At 42.2% G+C, this 18191-nt stretch overlaps 1 protein-coding gene and 1 long non-coding RNA gene across 4 annotated transcripts in view; one reads left to right on the top strand and one right to left on the bottom strand.

The window, feature by feature from the left end:
- NME7 (NME/NM23 family member 7) overlaps window positions 1–18191 on the bottom strand; it is a 245293-nt gene that overhangs the window by 13261 nt on the left and 213841 nt on the right. The window lies entirely within an intron of this gene.
- Window positions 4204–15584, top strand: LOC111773444 (uncharacterized). The gene is made up of 2 exons (XR_002807834.2): window positions 4204–4338; window positions 15320–15584. It is a non-coding gene; the product is annotated as an uncharacterized lncRNA (long non-coding RNA).

The raw sequence follows: 18191 nt of genomic DNA on the forward strand, positions 1-18191 counted from the left end.
CTGAGCTGCAGTTTTTAGGAGCCCGCCTTACCAACTGAGGAAATACAGCAAAATCAATAAACCAACAACATACCTACAGAAAGCTGGCTTCTCCAAAAGTAACCCATGGCTTATAGAAATAGAAGGCATCATTCCTCTAACACAAGATGGTTTGTCTTGCTGGAACATCAGCTCATTTTGCAGGGTGTATCTGAGTCTTTGCGTATAATGTTTGAGAACAAGGGGAATGGCTTTAGGTCTGGGGAAAGGGGAGCATTCATTCAACTTGGAGGATAGTTCGCATTTTGGAGGCTGTTCGCAGGTCACAAACTTGGTCAGACAAATGTAACCCCTGCGTCCTGTGTACCCTGTACCTTCTGTTCTGAGCCACTGTGTGCGTGTGAGCATGTGTACGCGTGTGTGCTCCCTGCCTAGCAATTCCTTCAAGATTCTGTCCAAATCCTCCTTCTCCGTAACCTCTCCAGACTGTGCCAGTCCAGCCCCACATGTGATCCCTGGGGTATAGCACCACTAGGAGATGGGGATGTGGTTTGCACTCTGTGGCTCAGTAGAGACTTGTTCACGGCCTGCTCTGTGCCAAGCACTCTTCTAACAGCTAGGGAAAGATCCTTGAGTGAACAGAACACACAAATCTGTCTTCTTTCCCCTGTGGCTCACATTCTGTTAAGTACCTGCATGTTTCTGGAACTCTCGCTTCTATGCATTTATCGTGTCTTTCTCTTCTCAGTTTACTCCATCCCTTGTCAGGTGGCACATTTCTTGGGTGTAGGGAGAGTGCCATCTACCTCATTTGAGGTGTTCTTATCGCATCCTGGAAAGCGGTTCTCACACAAGTCCAGTCAATCAAATACTTAATTTCTCACACAGAATAGAAAGGGAATGAGTTTGTCCAAGGCAGTGTTTCCCAAAGATGGGCTGAGTACCACTTGGAATCCAAAGCATTAGAGGAAGAGTGGCTCTTTCTTCACTTCCTTCTCCATTCACCGTATTTTCCCTGAAGGAACGCTTCAGTGTGGCGTTAGTATGTCTTCAGCCCACATTCGTCTCCCTTTCATGTGAAGGGAGACGGGCCTTAGGCTCAGAACCTGTGGCAAGCGGTCTTATCTAGCTAGGATTTAATAACTTATTTTCATTGCATTTATTTTATTACCTTCAATTAAGGACAAGTAATACTAGTTTTATGGCAGTAAAATAAATTTATTCAAGTATAACTGAATGGATTTAAAGAAAAATAGGAAATAAAATTTCAGATGGTACTCAGATATGGTAGAAATCATGAAAGTGAAAAATGGCTGACTGTAATTTAGGAAACTCTGCCCAAAAGGCACGGCATTAACAGAAGCCACGGTTTTCTCCCGTACTTGTTCGGGCAAATCTCATTTGAACTCTTCTAGAACGGTAACATGCCTGCCTACTCAAGCTGTTCTTATTACCAGAGGGAGCTGCTCCAACTCCAAATTGAAAACATTATCAGTGATCAGAGACCAAAACCCAGTTTTCAAAATCTTTCAAAGTCCAAAGATAGCTCAAATTCCCGGCTTCTTAAAGGATTAGTAACATTTCATTATCAGTGTACATTTGGCGCATGGAGGAGAACTAAGTGAGGTTACTTTGAAAATCCAGGATGAAGGACCTTATGAATACAGAGGGAAACCATCCAAGAGTGTTCAAGAACAAAGTGAATTGAGTGAGTAGAGTGATCTTGGTTTCAAATGTAACAGAGAAAATGTGACTCTCTTGTCTTCCTTAGGAGGGGGCTAGTATTAACCAGACATGTCACCTGCCCTCCTCTAGGCTCTGCAGTGGGAAAGATGACCAGGAAATAAGGAGACAGTTGAGCCTGTTATTCTCCCAAGTGATGGCTGCAGTTAGCACCTATATCCTACCCAGTGTGAAACAAAGAGGGGTAGCCCTCAAAGGCAGATACCTTGGTTTATGTTTTTTTGTTTTTTTTTTTTAAGATTGGCACCTGAGCTAACATCTGTTGCCAATTTTCCCTTTTCTTTTTCTTCTCCCCGGCCCCCAGCACATAGTTGTATGTTCTAGTTGTGGGTCCTTCTGGCTTTGCCATGTGGGACACCACCTCAGTGTGGCTTGACACGTGGTGCTAGGTCCACGCCCAGGATCTGAACTGGTGAAACCCCAGGCTGCCAAAGCAGAGTGTGCAAACTTAACTACTCAGCCACGGGGCCAGCCTCTAGTTCATGTTTTAATTCGTATTTTTCTCCCAGAGATTAAGGATCTCATTAAGGTACTGACTCTGACTACAGAATCCTGCTATTTTATTTAGCCACAAATTAACGAAAGCAGAAGTACTGCAAAGTGTAAGGGGACCAAATACACACAGGCCCCCAGCTCCGTCTGATCGAAAGCCACACAGGCACAGTGCTTGGGGTTTCTCTTTTACCATTAACTATTTTATAGGGTTCTCAATCCTCATCATAATCCCAGTTCCCCTGTGTCAATATATTATGATATTTTTCTGCAACTTTATCAGGATCGTGAGTTGCCTTAGGAAGGGGTAGTTTTTGCATGCCTCTGCTCCTGGGTGGGTGCCACCATTTACCTCCTGTCCTAACAGGCCTAGGATAATATCTACCTCCTAGAAGGACCTGAGGAGGGAGTGTTCTCCTTTGAGGCTGATTATTAGAAGGCTTCCTCCTTGAGGGCTGTCCAGATTCCCTTACCGCCTTTTCAGGATGGGGTCAGAAGGTTTTTTCCCTTCAGGCTGCTGCTCCCCTGAACCTTCCCTAGAAGGCCAGGTTACATCAGCTTCTTTCCCCTGCTTGGAGAGATTTCCCACAAGATATCCCACGCACAGAAAAAGAACAGCGAGAGCAATACTGCTAAGATTAGTAGCGTGAGTAGGACCAGGAGCTGCCGACCGCCATCTTCTGAGGATCCCCCGTGCGTTCCCTCATCTCTCTCCCGGACCGTGTCCTTGGGTAGAGGCTTAGCTGGCTGGTGGGCGGCTCCTGGCAACAAATGAATCCCATACCCTAAGAAAAGGCCCATATTGTAATAAAACTGTGACGTACTCTCTCCAGCTTGGTTTATCACAAAGTCTTTCAAAAACTGGGTTTTCATAAAATCAGGACTCTTACAAGCAGTCTGCAAAGAGCTACCTTTTCCAAGGAGGTGCATGTCTTCCTCTCGTGTTGGTCCTATGCAGACCAGACGGGAGGCGGCATGGGGGAATCTGAGACCCCCCGATTCAGCCAGCCGCCGTCCCTGATATAGTCATTATTGGATTGGTCCTTTGGTTTAGGTGCTTTAGGGATCAAATATTTCATTCCTGCGAAAGGTGGCCCTTTAGTGCCCATAATTTGTTGCAGGGATTTATGGTTATTACACTAGCGAGTGATGGGGAAGCATGAGACAGTCCTGCAGAAGGCGAAGTAGGATCCATTCCTTTTGATAAGGAGCAGGGGTTCTAAATGAGCAGGGGTGAGGCTCAGGCCTTGGGGAGGGCCTGATGGTTCTGCCCTGGAGCCTCTGGGAGAGAGAATAGCACACAGCTAACAGACACTGCGGGTTGTGCAACAGAAAATGAAATATAGCATGAGGAGAAGTCCATGCAACAGAAACCTTTGTCTGAAGCTGACCTTTCTTCGTTCCTTTCATTCACAAATTTCTCCTGAGCCACCTGCAACGTGCCCAGCGCTGACTGTGAACTAACTGGTGGAGAGGAATGTCCATACAGACAAGGTTCCTGTTCTCCTGTAATTCCTTCCTTCACACTGCTAAATATCTTAAATGGCCTAAACTATTCTCACCTATGCTTGATTCCTTTCTCCTCCTTCTGCCACGCATTCACTTAACTAACATACTGAGCACATCCCATCCAGAAGTCAGTGTCGGGTCAGACCTAGTCCTCAGAAATCTCATAGCCTAGAAGGAGGAAAAGCTGTGCAATCAAATAAAATCACTACAGTGTGCTAAGGTATAAGCAGAAATAATTAACTGCCAGCGGGGACACAAAATATTTCATTAAGGGATTAACATTTAACTTGAATTCTGAGGATGAAATGATTTGACATAGATGGAGGAACAGCACATTTTAGCCGAATATACAATTGCTATGCTAACGTGATGGGTAAAGATACGTTACTAACCTGAAGGTTTGTTCTCTGTCACTGTTAGATTTAAATAAGAACAACAGCTTACATTCATTTCATATGTAAACTCATCTCCTTCCCAACAGCACTGTGAAGTTGGTCCCCTCATCTCAGTCCAGATCAGGAGCCTGAGGCTCAGAGGTCCCCTGACTTCTCTATATAATAAGTGGGGAACTTGCTAAGTCGGCAGGACTGGAACTCCAACCTGTATCTTCCAACGGTAAGCCACACTGGCTCTGTGATCTCCCCTCCAGTAGACTCTGTATTTGCAGATGACTCTCTAAATTACTGCAAATTCCGTAACAATGGGATTCAAATACATGTAAATTTTTAATAATTGCTTCAAGTATAGACTCAAGAAAAGCTTCCAGAGAATCTCTCATCTTTGCTCTGAGTACACTGCAGAGCAAAAATGGGTCGCGATGCTGCTAGTGATTCTAGTCCTGTCTACCACTTCCCCAGTGGAACTTCTGGTGTATGCAGCTAGCATGCAATCTCTGCATGTTTTATTAAGTCTGGCTTGGTATCAGAGTCTCCAGTGGAGCTTACACTGCTGATGCCCAGGCTCCGCCACAGACAACCAAATCAGACACTTTGCAGGTGGAACGCAGACATCTGTTTGCCAGTGGTTCTTAATGTTGGTTGAACATCAAAAACACCTGTAGAGTTATTCTTTTTTCCTTTTAAATCAGAGTATAGATGTGCTGGATCATTCACAGAATTTATCCCACTGTCATGGAGTTCCAGTACCTGTGCCATAGAGTTTCAGATAAAATCTAGTCAATCTGAAGTTGACTGAGGTACAATTTTGTTAGTATTCCACTAATATGATATTGATTTTTAAATATATCCAGCTTATTCAGTAGAGAAGCAACTTTCACCTTCCTTGTGCCCCTTGCAGCCAAGGATGGCTTTATTGGCATGTTAGCTGTCCTGCTGCACAGGGCCACGTGCCCATTTAACGTCCGCTGTCTCCCTCTTGAAGTTCTTAATCTTTGAACGAGGGGCCCCACATTTCCGCTCTGCACCAGTTCTGCTTACAGCCATAGGCCTCTACACTAGGGCTACTTTTGCTTTTCCTGTTGGCTGAGTGGACAATGTGGTTGAAAAGGCTGCTTTTAAAACAAGCAATGAACAGGTCTATCGTGAGAGCTGGTGGGTCGGGGAAGATGCAGGTTGAGGCAGGCTATGGACGATGAGAGCTGGCGGACCTGCCGGGAGAGGAACAGAGGCCCAAGCCTGCACGTCCCAGCCTCGAGCGGGCGAGGAGCAGAGGGCTGAGCTGCGGGGACGGCTGCAGAGGCTGTGCACATGGGAGCCTGAGTCCTTTCTGAACTTTTGCTGAGTCCCTCTGCCTCTTTGTCCTCCCTCTCCAAGTCACTGCTTATTTTTGGCTCCCAAAATAAGGAGCTCAGAAGTGGACACTTGTGAGGAAAGAGGTGGTAGCTGGAGGAAGTCCACAGGTCTCCAGAAGGAAGGGCTCAAAAGAAACCTTCAAGCCTTGATAGAAAGGAGAAGGAAACTATCCTTGTCTGCTCTCGCAGTGGAGAGCCCAGAAAGCCCTCGGGCTGCAGACGTGCCCCCTCAAATCTACTCACAACCTACAAAAGATAAAGCTGAACTTAGTCATACGACTATCTCCTGCAGATACGTTTATCTTCTCCATAGGTTCAGAAGCCACATTTGAAATGTTTTAAGATAAAATGAGAACTTCATATGAAAATGACTATATATTTCAGTAATTCTGTAAACTCAGTGTCCTCAGAGTTCTCTTTTAAAGACCTCTTGATTTTCTTACTGCCACCTACATATGAAAACAGCGCTCTTTTTAAAGCTGGAAGGTAATTACTCCTCCACCCAGAATGCTGCTGGTCAGAAGGGTGCTGCCCTTCCTCTTGAGGGGAAATACATACCTCTTTTCTAATAGAACCAAAGACACAGGAGTCCTTCCCAGAAGTTCATTCTAAAATTGTGTTTTGTGACTCATCATTGTTTGGCTTCTTCCGCCTTGAAGGTGGTTTTGGTTGTAATTAGCCCCTCAAAAAACCTAAAAAATAGATGTCTGTTGCTTCTGTTCCCTTCTCCTCCCCGCCCCCAATGATTACAGAAGTACTCTCTGAGAGCTGCTATATCTCAGTGGGAGTCACGCATAATTTTTCAATGTTTACATTTAAAATTTTACTTACTCTTAAAAAAAAATGGAGTCCTTGCAACATATTAAATGCTTTAATAGATTATCTTGTGTACTCGTTACAACTAACGTTATGAAGTAGATATTATTAGTCCTATTTTTCAGTTGATGAGACTGACGTTTCTAGAGTTAATAACTCGCCTAAGGACACACAACTCTGTTTAGTGCCTCAGGTTCTGCCTATGCTGGTTAATGCTCACACTAGGGAGGGAGCCTGGCTGTAGGGTTTTGACTCCTGGCCTTGCCATTTCCTGGCTGGATGACCCTGAGTAAGTTACTTAACTTATCTGTTTCTCAGATTCTACGTCTATAATATAATAATACCTATTATATAAAGTTGTTATGAAGATTAAATAGTTAATATATGGAAAGCGTTTAAAACAGTGCCCAGCATATAGTAAATCCTACGTAATAAATATCATTATTGGTTCTCCAATATTTTCGCAATGCTGTGGCCCGTCCTGCGGTATGTCAGTGAAGCCATGGGTTTCTAAGCAATTCCATCATGATCTGAGAGCCAAAACTGCTGGGGCAATTCCTGCCTGTCAGAGGAGAGCCTACATAATTAATCTGGTCATGAACAACAAAGGCAGCTGAGGACCTTCAAAGACAAAGACAGTAAAGAGACACAACCAAATGCAGCATGTGATCCTTGCATGGATCCTAGACCAGAAATATTTTTCTTCTTTTGCTACAAAAGACATTTGTGGATAAAACTGGTGAGATTTAGTTGTCTGTACATAGACAGTAGTACTGTATTAATTTCGAGACTTCTAATCATTGTTCTGTGGTGATGGAGAATATCTGTGTTTTAAGAAACATACAGTGAAGAATTGAGAGGTCAAAGGGAATCACGTCTGTAATTTACTGTCAAATATATAATAAATAATTAAATAAATATATAATAAATAGTTAAATTAACACGTACACAAAGAGAGAGAAGAGAGGACGATTAAGTAATGTAGTAAGACATTAATATTTGGAGAATGTGGGTAAAGGGTTTGTGGAAATTCGTTGTACTATTTTTGCAATTTTTCTTTAAGTCTGAAATTATTTAAAAATAAAATGATAAAAATATTAATCAGTAGGAAGAATAGCACAGGATAGTGAAAGAGTACTGAATGTGGACTTGGAAGATACGAGTCTGATTCTAGCCACTATTTCTTAGTGTTCTTAGGCAAGTCACGTAAACTCTCTTAGCCTGTTTCCTAATCTGAAAATCGAGGATAATAAAAGCTACTTCATTGGGATGATGGAGCGTGTAAGTTTATGAGTGGACTTATAAAGTTGCAGCACATTGTACAAATCATAAACTTTCACGAAGCAGCTCAGATGGGCTCTGCCACAAGCCAGTGACAGTGCAGCTAAGGGCTCACCTGGGAGTGTCAGGCAAGCAGGGGAGAGAATTCAGGTGAACTGGACACTTCATGCTAGGAATTTACTTTTGCCGACTCCCTACAGAGGAAAGGTTTTCGACAGGGAACATATTCGGTCCTTAAAATTAAAAAAAAAAAAATGCCTTCAAATATAAAAAGAAAATGTAAACAGAATGATCAATTCTTAAGATTACTTATTTTCAATCTGGTTGTACATCAGAATCACCCCCTGAGCTCTAAAAAACAACAAATAGAAGCTTGGACCCCATCCACGTGGATTCGCATTCATGAGGTCTTGGGAAGGTTCTAGACACCTGCATTTTCAAATGGCTCCACAGATACTTGTGATGTTCATGGTACTGCAAACCACTACCCCAGATAGAGTTAGGAGGTGCCCAGAAATCGGGGCTGGAACCAAGCCCACCTGATATTGCCATAAGTGATCTGAAGGAAAGAGAGAAATCTCCAGTTAACTTGGCTCTGGCTAGTACCAGGGGCCCTCAACATGAATGATGTGCCAAGGTGAAGGGTGAGGCCTCACACAACGAAATGGGGAATGTGGGCAAGCAAAGGAGACAGTGAACTTCAACAGGGTCATCTTGGGCATTCACAAGAAAGAAACCAAAGCAGGCTCACAGAAAGAGTTTGATAAACAATAAACAGTGACTCAGGGAAGGGATCTTGGAGTATGTCCTGATGGTGCCCTAAAGACTTGGGCCTAACGGACAATTGCTGTCTGGGAGGCCCTCACTGTAGACTGACCTCATAAAAGATACTGGAAATTAGGGAAAATACAAGGAATTACAGTACCCCCCCCCTTTTTATTTTTGGTGAGGAAGATTGTCACGGAGCTAACATCCATTGCCAGTCCTCCTCTATTTTCTATGTGGGACACCACCACAGCATGGCTTGATGAGCAGTGTGCAGGTTTGCACCCAGGATCTGAACCTGCAAACCCTGGACCAATGAAGTGGAACAGGTGAACCTAACCACTATGCCACCTACAGTGTATTTGTTTCTTTGGAAGTTCTTGTTGCTATACTTCATACGCATTTCAGTTAGAAAAGCTCTAAGATGAAAATAATCAAATTAGAAATTAGAAAATAGTAACTAAAATTATTTAGAAGACCGGATGTTGCTTTTATTTTTTTTTAATTAATTAATTATTTTTTGAGGAAGATTATCCCTTGAGCTAACATCTGCTGCCAATCCTCTTCTTCTTCTTCCTGAGGAAAATTGGCCCTGAGCTAAGATCCATGCCCATCTTCCTCTACTTTATATGTGGGATGCCTGTCACAGCATGGCTTGACAGGTGGTGTGTAGGTCCACACCTGGGATCCAAACTGGCGAACCCTGTGCTGCCAAAGCGGAGCATGCGAACTTAACCACTGTGCCACCAGGCCAGCCCTTGGGACATTGCTTTTATAAAGCCATATTAGAAAAGTGAAAAAACCTCTTAGAGGAGATAAAAGTTGAGAGACTATATAGTCAGAATTTATTAGATAATGAGAGGATCAGTTGGGATGGACTTTTTCACTTAAATCCAGAAAGAAACTGAGCGGTAAATGTTGAGGTAATTTAAGACTTAAGAAAAAATGACTTCCTTACATCCAAAGATTTAAGGGATCGAAGTGGTTAGAATTATATGTTGATAATATCTTTTGAGGGACAATTTGAGGAAGATGTTGAAGGAATATTCTTAATCTTTGCTAACAATGTTATTAAAGCCAACTGCCATATTTTCTATAAAATTCTTCACTGTTACTAGCAAAAAAAGTTATCCTAGGCTAAATATATGTAAGTGAAATTTCAAGCTTCTCATTATGTATTTAGAGTTTGTCGCACAGGTAAGGTTAATTGAGACAATGACCCTGGGCTGAGGTGGCCAGCGCTCGGGTGGGTAGATAGCAGCTTGGGAGACAGCTGCAGAAGGAGACAGAGATGAGTCGCCAGCGAACACGAAGAAGACAGGGAGGCTCCCAGCCTGTGCTCCACCCACCGCCACTGTCAGTGCCCGGGGCAGTCTCTGAAGCGGACACAGCCTCCCTGCACACTGACTGCTCCCCAGCTCAAGACCTCCACTGGCCCTCTGTTTCCCACTGTCTTACATCAAATCTTCTTTGCTTGGCTTTCACGAGGCCTGACAGTACAGCCCACTAAAAGCAGAGGCTTTTGTCTCCAGTCACTCTTTCTTTCCTGAGGCCCAACAGCAGAGGAAGGCTTCACCGCTTGAAATGCCCTTTCTTTCAGAGCTTCAGGGCAAAGCATGTTCCCCTGCAAGGCGAGGGGTGCCTTTCTTAGGTCTTCCTACACTCTAGAATTCCTCACACACAACAGACCACAAATACTTGATGATGAAATGTCTGCAGCATGTGCTCTCTCTTTCTCTTCCTTTTCACACTCTATCACTCACTCTCCCCAAGTTGGCCTCAGATTAAAAAGAGGCTTCTTGCCCAATCTCCATCACTGCCTTCTGCTAATGATGCTGATACAACAGCAAACACTTACATTCATGAACAGAATGGAAAGGACTCTGTCCCTAGGCCAGCAAAGACCATGGCTGGTTTGCAATGAACAATTTAGGGCAGTAAAGCACTGAAGAGGATTTCAGGAGGGTAAGAAATGAGTGGCTACATTCCTATTAAAAAAGGAAAGTGAATAAGGCTTCCAGAAAGAAACAAGTATGACAGAGAAATGCTTCAGACAAATACTTTTTCTATCATGAATTAATTTATTTGGGGGGCTGGCCTTGTAGCCTACTGGTTAAGTTCAGTGTGCTCTGCTTCGGCAGCCTGGGTTCAGTTCCTGGGTGCAGACCTACATGACTCGTTGGCTGCCATGCTGTGGTGGCAACCCATATACAAAATAGAGGAAGACTGGCACAGATGTTAGCTCAGAGTGAATCTACCTCAAGCAAAAAGATGAAGATTGCAACAGATGTTAGCTCAGGGTCAATCTTCCTCAGCAAAAAAAAAAAAAAAAAAAAGAAGAAGAAGAAAGAAAATAATTTATTTTCAAACAAGAATATCAGTGGCCCATAAAAACTCCAAAAGTTCTTTAAGTTTCTGGAATAGCATAAAACAACGAATTATTTAAAGCCTTATCAGTTTAAACATTCCAGTTAGAGTAGCTCGGTCCTTAGTTCCCAGCCTTATTTTGAATGGTATATTTCTGCTTTGGCCCCATCAAAAGTCTAGATAATGTATTTAAATTAATGTTTCATATTCTCTTAAACTACTTAGAACAGAACAGTAATGTCAAAGGCTAAAACAGAACCCAACCAATTAATATAGGTGACTGTACTACTGGCATACTCCTCTGGTGCTATTTTCAAGATTAATGTTGACAGATTCAAGAAGCGATTTAAAACAGGGAGATGTCCTCTTTTGAGGGATTCTGTCTTTGGGAACTTTACAGTAGAGGAAGGTGACAGTGTCTCAAGGTAACAACAGTAACGAAAGGAACAACAACACTGAAAATAATGTGGCAGAGATCGCCAGTGCCCACCCAGTGCTCATTCTCCCTTTTCCTCTAGAAAGAGAATTTTGATTCTGTGGGGGTAACAAAGTGTACAGCCTCTGTTACAGGCGTGGGGGGGCAGGACTGGGACCAGTTTCTGACCAACGTCATATATGCAAAAGCCATTGGGTAGGGCTTACAGGAAAGCCCCTTAAAAGCACGCACACTCAGCTCAGAACATCCTTTTGCCCTTTACGCTTCAGTTCTTTCTGCCTGGAATGAGCATCTGATGGTAGAGACAGAGTAGCCACCTTGGAACTAAGAGGCAATTACGAGGAAAAGGCCAAGATTACCACAGAGATTACAGGCCTGAATTCTTGAGCTGCTGAGCCAAAGCCTGTCACGGCTACCTCCTCACTTCTTGTTTCATGATAAGAAAACCTCTAATTTGTTCTATTTTTGGCACTTCTGTTCCTAGCAACCAAATTCTTAAGGGATATGAATAACAGTAATAACCATGACAATAATGGTGACAATGACAGTACTGTTCTAAACGCTTTGCATTCACTATCTCATTTAATACTCACTGACCCATGATTATGATCTTTGTGTGACAGTTTAGGAAAGTGAGGCTTGGTCCCATAGCTAGTAAGAAGCAGAGTTAGGATCTGAGTCCTGGCAATCTAATTTCAACTGTATGTGTTGCGCCTTTGACCACCTGCTAAGCGGAGCACAACAGCAGTAGCGCAGTTGGGGTTCTGGGTTATGTGTGCTGTTCTCCACTGCTATTCTCCTTTATGCTAAACACATATGTCCAGTGTAGGCACCTCCAATAAAGATTCCTAAAACATCCAGAATTAATGTTTAAAAAGAGTGAAGTCAGATCAAACAGAAAGAAAATCTTCCCTGTGTGAGGATTCAGAACCATCTGTCCTGGGTCTGTCAACTTCCTCCCACTTCATCAGCCTGGGCATTTGAGCAGGAGCTCATTCTCAACCTGGAAGAGTCTAGGATGAGATCTTCATTGACGTTCTGAAGCCTTACCCTTTTAGATGAAACCATTACCAAGGGAGCTAATTAGTGCCAGCCTCAGAGTGTTTTCTTCAGTGCAGGCACCATGGCCACCACCTAGGACCTGTGACGGCCTTAGCACAGATGGAAATGATCTACCTTTAGCAGGATACACTTGAGTTGATTTTGAAAAAAAACAAAAAACAAAAAACAAAAAAATACCACTCTGAAAACTGCCTATGATATTTCCTAAGGGGATTTTTCAGAGGTGCTTTGTAAGCATGGAATGACCTTTCTGATCACAACTGCTCTTTGAATCAACTGTAACACAACAGTAAATTTGAGGGAAATTTTTAGATACTGGCTATTATGGTTAGGTCAATTTAAAATTAACTGAATAGTTTGGAAAATCAGAGTCACAGAAATTAAGAACTGAAGAGACCAGAGAGAATTTTGTACAATTTCCTCAATTATATTTCTTTCTCTTTTTTATGCACTTGCCATTTCCTAAAGATGAATAATAGCAGAAAATGCTGATGTTTAACATTTCCAGTTCACAGAGATCCATTTTGGACATTAAAACTAGAGATGCTTATGACAAATCCAATTAGAGATGGGACATACCAGTTTTCTAACCACTCTACTTTTGATCTTCTTGCAATCCAGTCTCTATGCTGCCACCAGAGTTTTCTTGCCTCCTTCCCTACTTAGAAAACAAAACACAACCCATCACAACCTGGACCTAGTCTACTGCTCCACGTTCGATCAGAACCACTGGCATCAATTCTACCATGACTACTTATTCCACTCAGATTTTACACTCTAGCTACTCTAATTTAAAATAATTACCTGAATATTCATTTTCTGTTGTATTTCTGGGTCTCTAGACATGCAATTCCTTTTGCCCATAATTCTCTTCCTGGACCCTCTTGCTCCCATACCCACTTTTGCACTTTGTGACTTTAGAATCTTTACTTTAGGCCACCAACCAACTAACAAACAGAAAACAAATAAAGAGAAACTCTTGTGGAACTTAAAAAAACTGATAAAAGGTGGGGCTGGCCCCGTGGCCGAGTGGTTAAGTTCGCGCGCTCCGCTGCAGGCGGCCCAGTGTTTCGTTGGTTCGAATCCTGGGCGCGGACATGGCACTGCTCATCAGACCACGCTGAGGCAGCGTCCCACATACCACAACTAGAAGGATCCACAACGAAGAATACACAACTATGTACCGGAGGGCTTTGGGGAGAAAAAGAAAAAAATAAAATCTTTAAAAAAAAAAAAAAAAACTGATAAAAGGTCAAACTAATCATCCAAATCAGGAGTCACCAAACTTTTTCTGTTAAGGGACAGAGTAGCAAATATTTTAGGCATTGTGGGCCACGCAATTTCTGTTGCAACTACTTAACTCTGCTGATGTAGCTAGAGAGGAGCCACTGACATTATGCAAGTGAACAGGTGTGGCTGTGTTCTAATAAAACTTTATTATAACACCAGGCAGTGGGCCAGATTTGGCTAGTGGGCCCCGGTTTGCCAACTCCTCCTCTAAATTATGCTATGTCTAAACAACACGTCTCTACCTGGCAACATACAACACTTCCCAAGAATATATTAATAAAAAGCAAAATCATATAATCATATACAAGAGAAGATATTTTATCACAAGTCATATCTGCCATCTGGGATGCCTTCATACTTCTTATCAAAAAATCTAATTAAAAATAATTTAAAAACCCATGGAAGCTAATTTTTTAGAGGATTATTGATCATACTTGAGTAAGTGATATAATGTACATTTATATCATTTAACAATTCTTAGTACTTAACAAATGCTAAAGATTACACCAGTTGAACCCAAATGGAATACAAATTCACCTTGTTATTGGTGAATTACACAAGGTGTTTTGTTTTTTCATGTGGCTCCCTTCCTTCCTCACTCCTTCCTTTCTTTCCTTCCTTCCTTCTTTCAAGAGAATTGTCTGACCCAGAGAAGGAGCAAAGACCAACTCCAACTTTGATCATGGCACAAAGCCAGGTCAATTGTAGCTCAGAAAGAGCAGGGACTTAGAGTCTGGTACTAGTGAAATCGGTGCCTTACTATGTTTCTTAATTGATACAAAAGGCTTTGAGTTCTCATCACAGCAGCGATCTAAGGAAAAGGTCTTATTTGTCTCCAGGGGACATTGTTCCCTATAAAGATTAAATATGTCTGCTGCATTTGTTTAAGTTCCTTGCACTGATATTACTTAAATATCATTATCTGAAAAACACTCCTTGCTTTTTGGAAAAAGCACTGAAGTGCTTCGAAACTATTTCTCCATTTAGTTCTGTATTGATAAATCACTCAATATTTAATATGCAGCTAATGCCTTCTTTCCCCCCCCAACTTCTCTTCTTTAGCAAACTTTACGTGGCAGTTAGTCTCTAACGATGGCCATCATGAGTCACATCATGCAGTTTTCGTGGCCTTAGGTATTCCCCCTACACTGAATATGCGCTGGCCTAGGACTCACTTTAACCAAGAGAATGCGACGGAAGGGACATTGTGCCAGTTCTTGACCTAAGCCTTAAAAAGGCTTTTGGCAGTCCTGAGCTGCCATGTAACGAGTGTCTCTGCTGGAGAGACCTCCACGTGGAGAAGGAGAAGCTCTGAGCCTACATGGAAGGAGAGAGAAGCTCAGCTGTTCCAGCTAAGCCCTCTTGTAGTTCTCCTCTGTCTAAACGTCAGACACGTCAATGAGCTATCTTGAACAGTTAGCCAGTTGAACGGCTGGGTGACTGAGGCCCAGCCAGCATCACATGGAACAAACAACTAAGCCCAATGAACCACAGAATTGTGAGAGAGAAGATGATTATTTTTTCAAGCCACTGAGTCTTAAGGTAGTTGATTATGTAGCAACAGGTAATCAAAACACCTTGAAATGATTACAAAGATTATATTAATATTGATGTTTCTTTTCTGGGAACCATTGCAGAGAATATTCTAAACACATAGAGTTCCACCTGGAGTTAGTAAAAAAGAAAAAATATATATTCTTCTGAAAAAAGCTTACTGACTCAGTCTTGACTTGGCCAAGAAGAATACAAAGTGAAAAACTAGATTGCAGAATGGGGTAATTTGGGGATTACCTATAATAAGTGATCAGTCAACACATTTTTTTCTACAGAGAGAAGAAAACAGGTGCTGTGGATACATCATCGTGCTGGAGTCGAATGCAGACCTAGGTTTGAATTCCAGCATTGTTTACTTACTGTGGGATCTTGGGCAAATCATTTACTATCTCCAAACCTCGGTCTCCTCAGATCCCAAATGAGAATACTGGCAGTCCTTTCAGGACTATTTTAAGGATTCAATTAGATAAACGTATGTAAAATTCTCGGCACAGCGTTTGGTACATAATAGGCACTCAATAAATCTATTTTATTGCCTTTCGGAGGTTTCGTGATGAGAACACGGCTGAACTGAAGGCATAAGCCTTGGGGCAAGCCTCTGACGTTGGGCTACGTAGCTCCTCTGATCACCACAAGGTAACGAGCAGCTCCTCAGTGCTTTCCAAGGAGAGGACGGGATGTGGAGAACTGAATCCTGCCTCTAACCAACAAGTATTATGACGTCCAGCTTCGACTACTGTTTTTAACTTCATTGTGTTCCCCCCAAATCCATGCATACCCCAAACACCTCCGAATGTAACTATATTTGGAGAAGGATCTTTAAACAAGTGACTAAGTTAAATTGGGGTTGTTAGGGTGGATTCTAATCTAAAACGACTGGTGTCCCTTAGAAAAAAAAGGAGATTAGAGGACACACACACACACATAGTGAAAACAGAGGGAGAAGACGGCCATCTAAGAGCCAAGGAGAGAGGCTCAGAGGAAACCAAGCCTGCCGGCGCCTTAACTTTGGACTTCCAGCCTCCAGAACTGGAGGAAATCAATTTCTGTTGTTCAAGCCGCCATTTGTGGTAGTTTGTCAAGGCAGTCCTAGCAAACTAACATGGTTACTCTGAAAAAGATTCAGGTCAATGAGACACGCTAATAAACTGCAGGTTGCGAAGGGCGTGGAAAGAAAATATTGTACTGATCACTTCCTAGAAGAAGGAGAGATGGGGAAGAAACGAGAGGAAGGAGACAGGCCTCCGCACTTGGGGAGCTCGGGCTGCGACGGTCATTTGGGATCTGCCCAAGACCGAGTCTGAGCAGGGAAGGTGAAAGGTTCACCTAAGGACAGAAAACATCGAAATAAGTAAATAATAAATAGATAACACCTCCACACCAAATGCAGAAAGAGAGAAAGCTCTGTCACTTGGGACCCCCTTTCTTTTGAAAAGCTTTAAGACATCTTATAGTACAAGTAGAAAGGGAAAACGCTTTGCTATTCTGAGCCGCTTCTTTTGCTTTTGTAAAAGACATCTGTGATGTCAACATTCAGTGAGAGCTATTCAGAATTTGGCACTTTAATTTATGTGAGAATGCCAATTCCAATGAGTAAAGAAGATATTAGAGTTACATTTAACATGAAATGCAAATATTGCATCGGAGTGGGCTAGGGATAAAAATGTCAATTGTAGGTAAAATTAAATACCACCTTCTTGAATCATTTGTCTTGGCATCATGGAAACTTTTTCAGCCTTCTCCAACAAGAATGTCAGATCTTGGTAACAGTAATTCATAAATGGCCAGATTCCACAGTGAGTCACAGTGACTAAAACACTCTGGATAAACACTTCACTTATTTATATTGTTGGGTCAAAATCACAATTTATTTAATTATCTATGTTGGTAACATTTTTCAAAGAGTTACATTTACTACTTTGCATCCTCTCAATGTGCCCCCTATGTTGTTGGCACACACAAGAAACAGAGTGGACGAGATTAATGGGATACTGAATGGATACCCCTAAGTATTAAAAGTCAACAAAAAGAGGATTAATAGGCAGCCACAGTGATTATATTAAAAAATAGAGTTTATTCCCAAGAACAAATGATCTGGGCTTCAAAGCATGACTTTACTACATCTTTGACCCTGGGATTTCTAAAATAACCTCTTTTTTAGTGAACAAGCGACATTAAATTGAAACTTTAATTTAAATTATGGGAGAGTATAAGAATGAAGTTCTTTAATCAAAAAAACCAAGCCACAGGGGCCAGCCCCATAGCCAAGTAGTTAAGTCTGTGCTCTCTACTTTGGCAGCCCGGGGTTTGCTGGTTCGGATCCTGGGCGTGGAACTATGCACTGCTCATCAAGCCACGGCGTGGAGGCATCCCACACAGAGGAACTAGAATGATCTACAACTAGGATACACGACTACGTACTGGGGCTTTGGAAAGGAAAAAAAAAAAAAACAAGCCATAAAAATCTAAAGTTTTCTTTTTTAAAGATTGGTACCTGAGCTAACGTCTGTGGCCAATCTTCTTTTTTCCTTCTTACCCCCAAAAGCCCCCCAGTACATAGCTGTATATTCTAGTTGTGAGTACCTCTGGCTATGCTATGTGGGACGCCGCCTCAGCATGGCCTGATGAGCGGGGCGTGTCTTCACCCAGGATCCAAATCGGAGAAACCCTGGGCCGCCGAAGAGGAGAGAGCGAACATTACCACTTGGCCACTGGGCCGGCCCCCAAATCTAAGATTTTAATGTAACCTCTTTTACTTCCTTTCAAATTTGAAGTTCTTCAGATCATAGAGAGACTTAATCTCTGGTTTAAAATTTAGTGCTAAATATGAACCAAAGGGTAAGGCCTCTGAAGCTGAGATTAAATATGTACTCTTTCAAATTAACCCTGCTGGCTGTTATATTCGTAAAGCACTGGGAGAAGAGCTACGGAGCCCTACTGTTTTACAATGTTAACTTTTCTAACGTTTCTCTTATTTGTGGGTTTGGTTAGTAGTGGAGGGAATCTTTTGAGTTTTTCAGTAACACTGCAGAACTCCCCCATGCTTCTAACTTGGAAATACTCAAAATAATAAATCAGAAGTATTGATCTCTACTTGCACAGGTTATTTTCTAATTGTTTTTGTCTCGATTTATTGATTTAAATGTA

Source organism: Equus caballus, chromosome 5, assembly GCF_041296265.1.
Source record: "Equus caballus isolate H_3958 breed thoroughbred chromosome 5, TB-T2T, whole genome shotgun sequence".
NCBI lineage: Eukaryota > Metazoa > Chordata > Mammalia > Perissodactyla > Equidae > Equus > Equus caballus.